Source organism: Scaptodrosophila lebanonensis, unplaced genomic scaffold (genome assembly GCF_003285725.1).
Source record: "Scaptodrosophila lebanonensis strain 11010-0011.00,11010-0021.00 unplaced genomic scaffold, SlebRS2 tig00000123-arrow-arrow-pilon, whole genome shotgun sequence".
In the NCBI taxonomy this organism is placed as follows: domain Eukaryota; kingdom Metazoa; phylum Arthropoda; class Insecta; order Diptera; family Drosophilidae; genus Scaptodrosophila; species Scaptodrosophila lebanonensis.
In genome coordinates, this window is record NW_022060581.1 from 1,413,933 (window position 1) to 1,426,634 (window position 12,702).

Below are 12,702 nucleotides of genomic sequence, written 5' to 3' on the forward strand. Positions count from 1 at the left end.
TGTTATATATACTTGAACTTTCGCTTTCCCAACTCCATGTCAACGACAATAAGACAGAGGGCGGAACGTACTGGCAGTTCCAACATATTTGGAGCCACGATCGAGATGATTAATCAATAAGTATAATAAAATTCGATCTTGTAGATTGAATGGCTTTAAATGGATCAGTTTTTTATGAACATAAACTATACAATAGCGAGCCGGTAGCAAGGGGAGGTACCGGTAGATGGCGCGTCTTTCTAAACTTTTCGAATTCTTCATGGCGGACAAACGAACACATTTTTAATTCTATGGAAGCAGACTTAAAACATATTTGTAAAAAAGGTAAATAAATGTTCTGACTACCGTCAGAGGTCTCTGTCTCCACAAATTTAAATCCGATTATTTTTTAAGTGAATAAATTTCAGCATTATTTTCAAGAAAAAAAGAAGAATATTATTATTATTAAGATCTATGTTTAATCTGGTAATTTAATCACACAAGCCAAATGACAATATCACCTGATACTCTAAAATTTTCTGTTATGATCAGCTGGATAGTTGTTGAACGAGGAATTTGTCTATTTGTCTCTGATTTCTCGCATCTCTTTGCAAAATGTATCCACAGGATCTTCTTCCTCCATTTCATCCATATCCTTTGCCGCCTCTTCAGCACCAATTCTCGCAATATTCTCGCGCACCACACGATCGAGATCGTTAAGTAGGGTCGCGCAGTTGGTGCCACAGGCACTAAAGCGAAATCGCCGTGGCGTCAGCCACTTAGGTCCCAGAGTCTCCTTGATTAGGATCATCCAGGATAGTACGTCGGCTGTCTTTCTAAGCCCACTAGCTGCTATTATGCCTACAGGTTGATTGAAGTGGCGTTGGAATTGTTTGATGGCGTATATTATGACGAGGCCCAGCGACAGTGCCGGATCGTTCGATTCTATATTGGTTGTTGTTTTGATAAAATCGGCGCCCGCCATCATGCAGACCATGGCGGCTTTGTAGATATTCTCCATGGTTCCTAGATCGTTAATGGCCAGTATGGCCCTCATATAGGCACGTTGTCCGCAAGCGGCGCGCATGCGCACCACCTCGCCATACAGTCCCCGCCAGTCGCCCTTCAAGGCCAGCTGCCGATTGACTACAATATCGACTTCGGTGGCGCCCTCCATAATGGCGTGTCGGATCTCCAGCAGACGCGTTCGCATGCCGTACTGGCCCGTGGGATAGCCGGTGGTCACAGCCGAGACAAAAATTCTGCCCTGCATGCGGTACGACTTAAGACTTTTATAGGCATCCTTTATACGGGTCGGATAAACACAAACTGAGGCCACATGGATCTCTGGCAAGAGATCCACGTCGATGAGCCTCTCAAAGAGGTGTGGCTCGAAGGGATGGGTGGCGCGCAAGCAAAGCCTTCGAACAGTCGCAGCGGTCTCATCGCCACACAACAGCGTCAGGTCCATCATCATGAGGGCCCTCAGCGCCCAAGCCAGTTCGTTGTCATCCGTCACGGTTGGGCCTTGCGTGATTTCACGGGCGTGAGTCGTCACCTGATACATCGAGAAGTAAGCCGCGAGTACGGAGTCGTTGAAGCCAACGGGCTGGTTCACATCTAATATCTTTTCACTCTCACTCTCCTCCTCATTATTAGACATGGCTCGAGCGTACGTTTGGGCTTCTGTGACGCAATGGAGTTTATCTCGAACTTTGTTGATTTCTTTATATTGTACACAAATTTCCTTTGGATTTGAAAAAATAAAATAACTTGTCAACATTCCTATTCGCTCCAAATAAGTTGTTTTTTTAAGAAGAGTTTCAAATATTTTCCTTGTTGTGTTAAAACCATCCGCACATAGAGCACATTACTTGATTGCATTAACAAACTTAAGCAGTTTTAAGCATACATTTACGAAGCAAATAATATTCCAAAATAAAATAAAAATACAAGCTATGTTTCCAGCTCGGTTACGATTAGGTTAAGGGTGGAGGTTACAAAAAAATGCAAGCCATTAAATTGCATTAAAAAAAAAATTAAATACAATTTTAACTATAATTATGAACATAAACTAAATAAAACATACTTCCAAAGAAAAACTATTCTAGAACAAATTAATATGCACTAAAAAGTAAAAAAAAATTATGGCATATTCTTCTACAATAACGTAAGTATAATTATTGTTATTTTTGGATTCGGTGTCAGCCAAGGAAACATAAATTAATTGAAAATTAATTCCATTATGTTTTCAACACAAAGACGACAATTTTAATATCGATACTACTGGGGGATAATCTTTTTTTTAGTGCGAAGCCTACCTTCGATACAATTATAGACTTGACAAATAAATTATAAAGTATTCAACAAAAAATTTCCCAATGACTTGAATTATTTGAAATAGTATATATAAGAAGAATTTAGTGTGCTTTTTAGACTCTGGTATAATCCAATAACAAACTAATAATAAGCTTTCAACAAAACAAAAGATTTTATGAAACACCATGTTGAAGGCTGTCATTACTTCTACCTTCTAGGCTAAAAGTAGAAATAGCCGAGAATGGACTTAGTAGCTGGCATGCCTTGCATATCCATTCTTTGGTTTCGAAAAAACAGAAGAGAGTGGTCAGGATTTTTCATTGTCAAAAAGGGACCTCGTGTCGGGTTGTGTTCCGATTTTGGTAAGATTTTTGGCGACAAACAAATAGGCAGCTCGTCCCATTATGCAGACTATGAATGTGAATTGAATGAGTGGCGTTTTAGCAATTATGCTGAGCAATAAATAAAGAACCATTCTGTCATTCGCAATGGACGTGCGCATAAAAATAAAAACTGCTTAAATGGCATATTTTTTTCCAGTGATTTTATTTGATATGTTTTTTTTTTTCTGGTATTTACTATATTGTGTACTTTGTGCGTTGAAAAGCGACAATCGTCATCATTTTATTGCGCAATCTCTGCCATTTTTAATTAACTACAATATTCAGATTCATGCGCCTGCATGTCCGTGTGTTTGAACAGCGCACAAAGTGGCAGCTTAATTTGGTTTGAATCGTGAGAGCTTTGCAATATCATTGTCACAAAAAAAAAACGAATTTGCATGCAATTGGACAACGAGTGTGACGTGATAAAGTGAAAATTTTTAAAATTGATGTACACAAAGTGTTTAATATTTAACTTAACGAACAGCTTATAGACAAAAGCAGCTTTTAAGCTATAGTATATAGTATGATCAATAAGTTTTAATACTCGCATTTCTGTTGCTGTTTGATTTTCGAAATGTGGGTCAGGGACTGAAGGTCATAAATCTAAAATAGTTTGCCAGTTTTCAGGACCTGTGTCTGACGCCATTCACGCCCTTTTATGCGATAATTAATGGTCCTGTGATGTGAGCAATTAATATTGTTTGTGCTATTGTTTATACTTATTAGCAAAACAAATGTAAATGAACTGCAAAATATGGACGACGTTATCAAAACTGACTCAAATTGTAATCATCATTATAGTAGTACCAAATAGCTTAGGACTAGAATTACACTGCTATTTTTTTATACACTGACAGAAATACATTTAATTGGACAGCAGGAATATTAATTCATGTTGACATAACTACTTTAAAATATCCTTAACTTAGAAACTTTGCAAGGCGATTCTCGATTTACGATTAGATTTACAACCCTAAATAATTTGTGCAATTAATAATTCAGACTAAAGCTATAAGACCATTATTAAACTGTGGAGCTAGTATCAGGGAAATGCCTTGAAATATTACTTTTAAGATGAGTTTAAATAGATCTACTGCCAATTAATAGACTAGTAATTCGTTAGCTGTTATTACAAGTAAACAGGAATTTAAATGGGTTTACTATGTATCGAAGGATGAATTATATATATGCTAAGGCCACTACTTGCTTAGCATAAAAGTATCAGCAAGTTTTTAAAAGCTTTTATCGGCTTTTTTATTTCTTTAATTTCTTATGTCCATCGACTGCATTGTTTGTCAATGAAAAAACGAAAAATATTACTTACACGTATCGATGATGATGAAAAGCAGGGGAAATTTGAGTGCTCGACAAACTAAACTGCTTCGATGACAGAAAGAAAGAGTTGTTTACGATTGCAACATATTTTGGAATTCATTTAGATTACAACTCAAACCCTCGACTCTGTTGCATTGCACTCAAACAAGATGCAGGAAGTTCATGGAAGTTTTGAAATGGTTCTGCATAGTTTTGCATTCATATACCTAGAGTGTTTTCAAATGACATTACCATTGTGATTGCGTCGGTTAGCAGTTCGGGCAGACTTCCGGTGGTCTTCCACTGGCATGCTGGTTATGTAAGTGGACGATTTTAATATGATTCAGTCGTCGCTGTGCTACTAACTGAATCTCAGTCCAGGCATAGCCACAATGCCGACACAACGCCGGCGGCGGCTACAACAACAGGAGCAGCCACAATATCATGGCATCCAGTTGAAAGTTATCAGGAGGTTGTCGCCAATGCCCCAACAAGAGAACGGTAACTGGGCTGCCAAAGCAGATTAAGTTTTTTAATTAATTCTTCCCGCTCGGAGCGGTTTCGATGCCAACGACGTTGACAACGCTCCGGATTCTGCCTTCGCCTCTGCTTCTGCTTCTGCCTCTGGCGCTACGAGCATCGTAATCTACCATTAAAGTCAATTAGTTTCATAAATTCGCGCTGACACACATTTGATTAAAAAGTTGTTGTTGGCCGAAAAAGCGCGATGCGGCAGGCCAATCGAGGCGAACAGGTCTTTGCAAACAGGGAAAATTTGAGCGAAGCTAATCAGATTACTAGTTGAGATACAGATACGGATACATTTAACAGATATCTAGTATATTTGCAGCAATTGGCAATACTTTCTGTATCGGAAACTTGTCTAGCTTTAGGTTTCAAATTCCCAATTCACATTAGAGCATGATGGATCAAATTGCATTAACTAGAAGTTTTCACATCATTATATTGCTTTATCCACGAATATGAATTAGTATTACAATTCAATAATCGATTAGAAGTCCAGCTTACAGATTTTCGATTTGAAGTTTTGGTTTAGTGGCGTAGTCATTGAAGTAATTATACATTATTTTTAACATTTAAAAACGATTGTTTGCCACCAAAAAGCAGGGCTGTGAAAACTTTCTGTCTGCCTGTCTGTCTGAACAAAAGAAATACTTTATTGCATAACTTGTACATTATAATTATTAGTGAAAGTGAAAACTATTCGCTTTTACAACAAAGAGACGGATTAAAATAAAATAAAGTTTGGTACCTAAAGGTAATCTATTAATTTTTACTCAACGAATAACTGACATATAAACTAAAATATTTGAAATCGAATAAATGCGGATTTTTTGTATAATTTTTCCCAATTTACACAGTTACACACAATTGTTGTTCAACTTTTTAAATTTCCCCATTTTGTTGAATTAAGTTAGACACATTAAATTAATATTTTTAAAGTGAATAAATTGAAATTTAATTTTAAACTAGAATCAATTTTTGAACCTTAAGCAGAACAGGTTTATAATCACTTTTTGTCTTGACTTTTTAATAACACTTTAGTTTGCATTTGTCCTTACGTTATCTCCGTAATGAAGGGACTCTGCATAATCTGGACTTTCTTTGCTATTTAATTTCTGAAAAGCTGTGAAAGAAAGTAGTCGGAGTTCTATAATGTTCTATAATTTTCCAAGCTATCTGAGTTTTCCAATAGTTGTGCCCTCTCCACTGAATGAACAGCTTTGTCGATAGGATATCTTCTATATTTCACTTTAATATAAAACGCAACGAAGCGGCGAAGGAAGAAATATGTATGTCTGTAATATATACTCGTATATATCTGTGTATATATTGCACATAGTACAAATTTGCTTTTAATTACAGTTTAGCGAAAGTTTCTGTGCTGTCTCGTTGAAGCCGGCCCCACTACAAAAATTTCTCTTATTGCTGCATCAGGGCTTAAAACTAAAAAGTTCGTTGTTTGATTTAAGTGTTGAAAGAAGCGCCCAAAACTTTGGCGTTTTGGAGATTTTTGCCAAAAACTTGCAAGTATTTTCATTGATTTGGAGCGCACGTACACATCTATCTATATATATGTACATGTCTACTATATATATATATATATATATATATATATATGTAAGATTTATTAGGTTTATAAATCGTTTAATAAAGTATATCGAGTATTTGACAAACAATAAGAATAGTATTATATAATAACATAAGACTTAAAAATATGTTTAGACGCCGACTTTTGCAACTTCTGACCAACTTTAGTGACTGCTGTACAACTTTACTACTGACGACTGAATGCCACGACTGCTGCTTACGACTGTTGAAAAACGACTATCCCACGACTTCTTCTTAATTACACCTTCGCCTGATCGGGGGTGCCAACTGATGATAATGGCACAAGGATGCCACTTTACACTCGGCCATCCTGCTCATCATCTGTCTCAGATGATTCTCCAGCTTCATCGTCTTCGTCTTGACCCATGTAACGCCACAGTTTCATAGAATCAGTACAAGTTGAAGTCTGATTCGGACCCTGGAACTCTGCAACTTTCTTCACGTCGAACCTTCCATTACGTTTTATTTTGGTAACCTCGTATGGCCCGATATATTTCGGAGCCAGCTTTTTACCATTTACAAACTGTGTTACTTTAATGGCTACTAAGTCTGCTAATTGGTAACCACTATGCTTACGTCGCTTTTTGTCAAAATTCTTCTTGTAGCAACTTTGAGCTTTTTCAATCTGTACTCTGGCATCAGCTCTGATTTGGTTGCGTTCATCCTGCAAGCCTTCCAGTAGCTCGTCCTGAAGAATTTTCACCACTTCCAGATCAGATTCATTACGCATTTTGACGCCGAACATAATTTCAAACGGAGTGTACTTCGTAGATGAGTGGACATGTGTATTAATAGATCGTTGCACCTGTGATGTATATTTATACCATTTTGACGGCTCGGCTGCAGACATTTTTGACAAAACAGACAGAATAACTCGGTTGACTCTCTCTATCTGCCCATTTCCTCTTGGGATCCCTGTAGTAGTCTCGATGTGCTCTATTTTGTGTTCCTCACAAAAATCTTTAAACTGCTTCGATATAAATGCTGCTCCTTTGTCGCTGATAATACGCCGTGGATTCCCAAAGATAGCTACCCACGAGCTGATATGTTTAACAACTTCTTGCGCATCGGTAGACTTTGTTGGATACAACCATGTGTATTTTGAAAACCCGTCAACAGCAGCGAATATGTATTTGTACTTCTTTGCAGTCAGGTCCAATGATCCCAAATGATCTACATGGAGTGTACTCAGCGGCTGATCTTCTTTGTCGATACAATGCAAAAAATCATCTTGTTTACCCAGCTTTCTGTTATGTGTTATACACTCAATGCAATTCGCGATAAATTCCACAACTTTTTTCTCTAAGTGTGCTATAAAATAGTCCTGCTGAATGTGATGCATGGTTTTCTTCACACCCATATGACCAAAGTTATGAGCATTCCTGATAACTTCTTTTTCCATGCATTTCGGTACGGCTAGCAAATCAATACCATCTACTTGTTTATAAATCAGCTGATTTCTGACCTTGTAGTTTGCGTATGGTTTCAGTTTTAAAATTTCTGCAACTGCAACTAAGGTTTCATCTTTGCGTTGGGCCTTTAAAAATTGTGCCTGAACTTCTGTGCTTACGATCATGACTGGGAATCGACTGAGGCTGTCGACATGCTTCATCCTTATACCAGCGCGATGTTCTATGGTATACGTAAAATCTTGCAGATACATTAACCACTGCACTACTTCTCTGGGAATTTCTTTTTTCGTTGATGTCATCTTAAACGCTGCGCAATCAGTAACGAGAACAAATTCACTGCCCATTAAATAATGTCGTAGCTTTTTTGTTGCTAAATATGCTGCTTTCACTTCCAAAAAATAGCTATGCAACTTTTCTTCTTGAGGTGTCGTTTTTTTACTCCAGTACAGAATAGGATGCCACTTGCCATCATGCTGCTGGAGAAGAGTAGCACCAAACCCATCTTTTGACGCATCAACATGTAACTGTGTTGCCGCATTCTGCATAAATATCTTCAATACTGGTTCATTCGTCAAAGCATTCTTTAATTGTTCTATCGCCTGTACATGTAACCCTTCAATTTTGAATTCGGCTTCTTTTCTCAACAATTGTGTCAACGGTCTGGCTAGTAATGCATAATCTTTAACGAACTTTCGAAAATACCCCGTTAGTCCAAGAAAGGCCTGTACTCCCCGTATGTTTTTGGGAAGAGGAAAATTCTTCACAGCTTTTACCTTTTCTTGACCTGGCCAAACACGTCCGTTTTCTACTTCATGACCCAGAAAATTTATTTTCTTCTTTAAGAACTGACACTTGGCCCATTTTATATCAAGCCCATACATTTCTGCCTGCTTCAGTACAATTCGCATATTTTCCAAACATTGACCAGCTGAATCTCCGAAAATAACTATGTCGTCAACATACATCTCCATTATGCCTTTGTTAATCAATGTTTGAAATATGTAATTAACGTATCGTACGAACACTGCTGGGGAGTTGCAAAATCCAAAGGGTGCCCTATTAAATTCATACAACCCTTCCTTGGTAACAAACGCTGTATACTTTCGACTTTGCTCCTCTACCTGCACATGAAAAAAGCCATTTCGCAAATCCATAACAGTAAAATATTTCGCATTTTGCATCTTCTCGAGTACTTCTTCGACAACTGGTACTGGGAACCTATCCTTAAGTACGAGGGTATTCAGCTTACGATAGTCCACACATAATCGGTAGGTCCTATCTTTCTTTTTGGCCAACACCACCTTGCTTGCAACGTTTGACGACGACTCTCTGATAATGCCACAGTGAAGCCATTCATCCACCTGTTTTCGTACAAATTCACGTTCTGTTGTAGACAATCGGCTTGGACTTTCGCGAAAAGCGATGCTTGGAACATTCGGTATGATGGTCATTTTTATTGGGCATTCTACTGCATTGTCCACCGGCTTGTAATTGGCGATCATTTGTTTGACTGGTTCGGCATACTGGGATTCAACATTTAAATCGATCTCGCTTGCTGGACTTACCACGTTAAAAACATTCAACTCAGACTGCTCATCATCAGCTTTTGTTTGCGCCTGTACGAACGTGTAACCATTGGAATTTAGTGTGACAGTAAACTTCTGTAAAAAGTCATAGCCAACAATTATTTCAACTTTTAGACTTGCATCTGGTACAACAAGAAATGTATGATTTGTCACAAAACCATCGACCTCAACTGTTTCTGTAAATTCACCCAACACGACAGTGGCAATATTGCCTAAGCCAAACAGTTTAGTAAAATTCTTTTGCAACTTTTGGTCACCGAAAATGTTTTCATATTTTTGTTTTCGCATAAGTGAAACATCCGCGCCAGTGTCAATCAAACACGATACAACTGCTTTCCCGATTTTTATTTCTTTAACGCGATTTTCCTTTAATACAATGTTAACGCTTTGTTTGCTTGCCACGCACTGCTTCGCTCTGTGACCGACACCGTTACACTTAAAACATTTTGTTTCTCGTTTACATTCTGCCCGCTTATGTTCTGTTGAACCGCAATTGTAGCAATGCTGCTGTTGTTGTTGTTTGTCTCCTACTTTATCAACGTTTTCGCGACGTTTGTTATACGAACTGCTCTTTGCCACTAATTCAGTAAGCTCATACCGACTTCGAAGTTCTTTGTACGTGGGCGCACTGTACAACGGAAATTTTAGATCGTCACGCACGTCTAAGCCATCAACTATATAATTTATAACCGACTGATCTTCAACTTGTCCAAGTGATGCTATTTTTCGCATCTGGAGCACATAATCATGAAAATTTTCCGACACACACGCTTTTTTCCGCTTTTGCAACATTTTATGTACTTCGGCACTGCTCAGCTGTTTATCAAATTCTTCTATTAAGGCTGCACATAACATTTCATAATTTGATACAGTAATAGTTTCCACAAATAATTTGGCCGTGCCAACCATTTTATTTCTTGCATTCACATACTTTTGTTTTTCACTTAATTCGTATGCCTCGGCGTTTTCGTCGAAATTATTTACCCACTGCTTAACTGGTATAGCTATGCCATCGAAATCAGGGACTACTTTTGCAAAGCTTTCCACCGACACACTGTTCTTGTTTGGGTTAGAATCGTTCTTTTCACTCAGCATTTTAATTAAAATTGACAAATCGTGGTTTTGTATACATGTGTGTGTCTCCTCAGAATACATTCTTTTCTCGGTATTTTCAACTGCGCAATTATCATGTAGTTCGACGTTCGCACCTTTTTCTTTTATTCCTGCCGTTGTGCCTTGTTCGCACTTGTATATATTTATCTCTTTTTCGCACGTATGATTTACACTTTGTTCATCATTTACCACTGCTCTGCTTTCCTCTACCATTTCAAACGTTAGATCGAGATCGTCTACACTTTGTGATGTCTTTCCATTTTCCATGCGCGCCACCGGCAACAGATTTTTCTTGCTTGGTGCGCCATTTTTATTTTTTCTGCTTGAGCGTATCATTTTTAAGCACTGCAACTTTTAGATGTATTATTTCAACTGACTGCGTATGAAAATTTATGCGGCTGAGCCCTTATGTAAGAATCATTTTTTATGAATGCTTCACTTAAAAACTTTGAACTGTTCTGAATATTTGTCCGGCTGCTCGACACGGTTGAGCCCCCATGTAAGATTTATTAGGTTTATAAATCGTTTAATAAAGTATATCGAGTATTTGACAAACAATAAGAATAGTATTATATAATAACATAAGACTTAAAAATATGTTTAGACGCCGACTTTTGCAACTTCTGACCAACTTTAGTGACTGCTGTACAACTTTACTACTGACGACTGAATGCCACGACTGCTGCTTACGACTGTTGAAAAACGACTATCCCACGACTTCTTCTTAATTACACCTTCGCCTGATCGGGGGTGCCAACTGATGATAATGGCACAAGGATGCCACTTTACATATATATATATATATATATATATATATAGTATGTATAACAATTTGTTATGGACCGTTTGCTAATGATTGTTACCGCAATAGTTTAAACTTGAAGTGTGCTTTGTTTTTGTTTTTGCTTTACTGAAATGTGAGCTTTTTAGGGGAGAAAACACACACGCACACACACATACGCACACACACACACCCGCATGTGCATGTAATAGAGGGTTCAAAGATTCTACTTATTTATAATTGTGTGTGTCTTTCAATTTTCTTTTTGCTTTTGTGAGACTCGTTTGAGACAAAAACGGCAAACAATTTACAGAAGTAATTTCCTAATTGGTTAAAGCGCTTCACAAACACACTCAAATAAACGCACACACACACACACACGCTCTCAGGCATGCTCCTAACTTGGCCATTCATAATGTGCATGCGTGTGTGTGTGAGGCCAAATGTAGTGCAGACAATTGAAGCACTTGTGCTAATTGTTGTGATAAAGAGCCGTTAAGCCGTTAACTATGTTGGAAATGTGCAAAGTTATTGGTTAAGAGAGTGTGTGTGTGTCCCATCCCCTTCTAATCTTAACCTCTCTCTCTTTCCCACTCTTATCAGTCAATGGGAATGTGGGTTATGGCTGTTGCTTCCGTTTCCGGTCCGTACGAATAAATATTTAAATAATGAAGCGATTGAGGAACACGCCCAGAAAATATATTGTGGAATAATTATATTGGGAGTATATAGTATTTGGCAGGATAGATTTTCACATGTCAATTATATTCTTCTTGATACTCAAAGAAAACTTAAAAAGGATAGTAAAACGCTTAAATATATATAACACGTTAAACCAAAAGCGTTTTTGGAATTAGTTGTATAATAAGTATTTAAGCAATGCAGCGAACGAGAGGCACGCCTACAAAATATATTGTGGAATATTTTATTTTATTATTTGGCAAAATAGATTTTCATATGTCAATTATATTCTTCTTGATACTCAAAGAAAACTTAAGAAAGGAGGAATTATGATAGGAAAGCGCTTAAATAAAGTGTGCGAAATAAGACAAAGAAATTTTTTGTTTTAAAAACTATATTGCGTTATTTTTGGACTGTTTTTACCAAATTCTCTTTTGCTTTTAGCCAGAGTACCGTTTACATTTACAGCTAAAATTATTTTGCAGCTTCGTTTGGTCAAATAACAAAAACCAATATTTTTTTAATAGTCCTAAACAAACGGTAATGCATTTCATTAAATCGAGCGCCTATTATTATTCATAACCTTAATTATATTAATTAGTTTTTAAAGGACTATTCGGACAACTTTCCCATTCCAGGACAATATCTACTTAGAGATCCTTTCAGTATTACACTGCCTTCCATTGGCGTAAACTTTATTTGAGAGAACCCTCCAAAGGTTCTGCATTGGTTTTAGATCTGGGCTTTTTGAAAAAACCGAAAATCCATGGTTGAAAAACGTTCGTTAGACTAAGTTCATGACAAATTTGGGATCTGATGCTCTTTTTGATTGCAACATTTTTTTTCGTCAAAAAAGTCTAAAGTTTGTTAAATTTGCTAGAGTTCCTAGAACATGGGCGACCGTACAGCAATCTGAAAATCATGTGTCAAAAAAAGTGTTGAATTTGTTATTTCAAAAAACAATTAATTCATCTTGAGTGGAGTAGATGCGGAAATAC

At 37.3% G+C, this 12,702-nt stretch overlaps 1 pseudogene; it reads right to left on the reverse strand.

Moving 5' to 3' along the window:
- Nucleotides 1–559: 559 nt before the first annotated feature.
- LOC115628766 lies at nt 560–1,642 on the reverse strand (annotated as a pseudogene).
- Between the last annotated feature and the right edge of the window lie 11,060 nt (nt 1,643–12,702).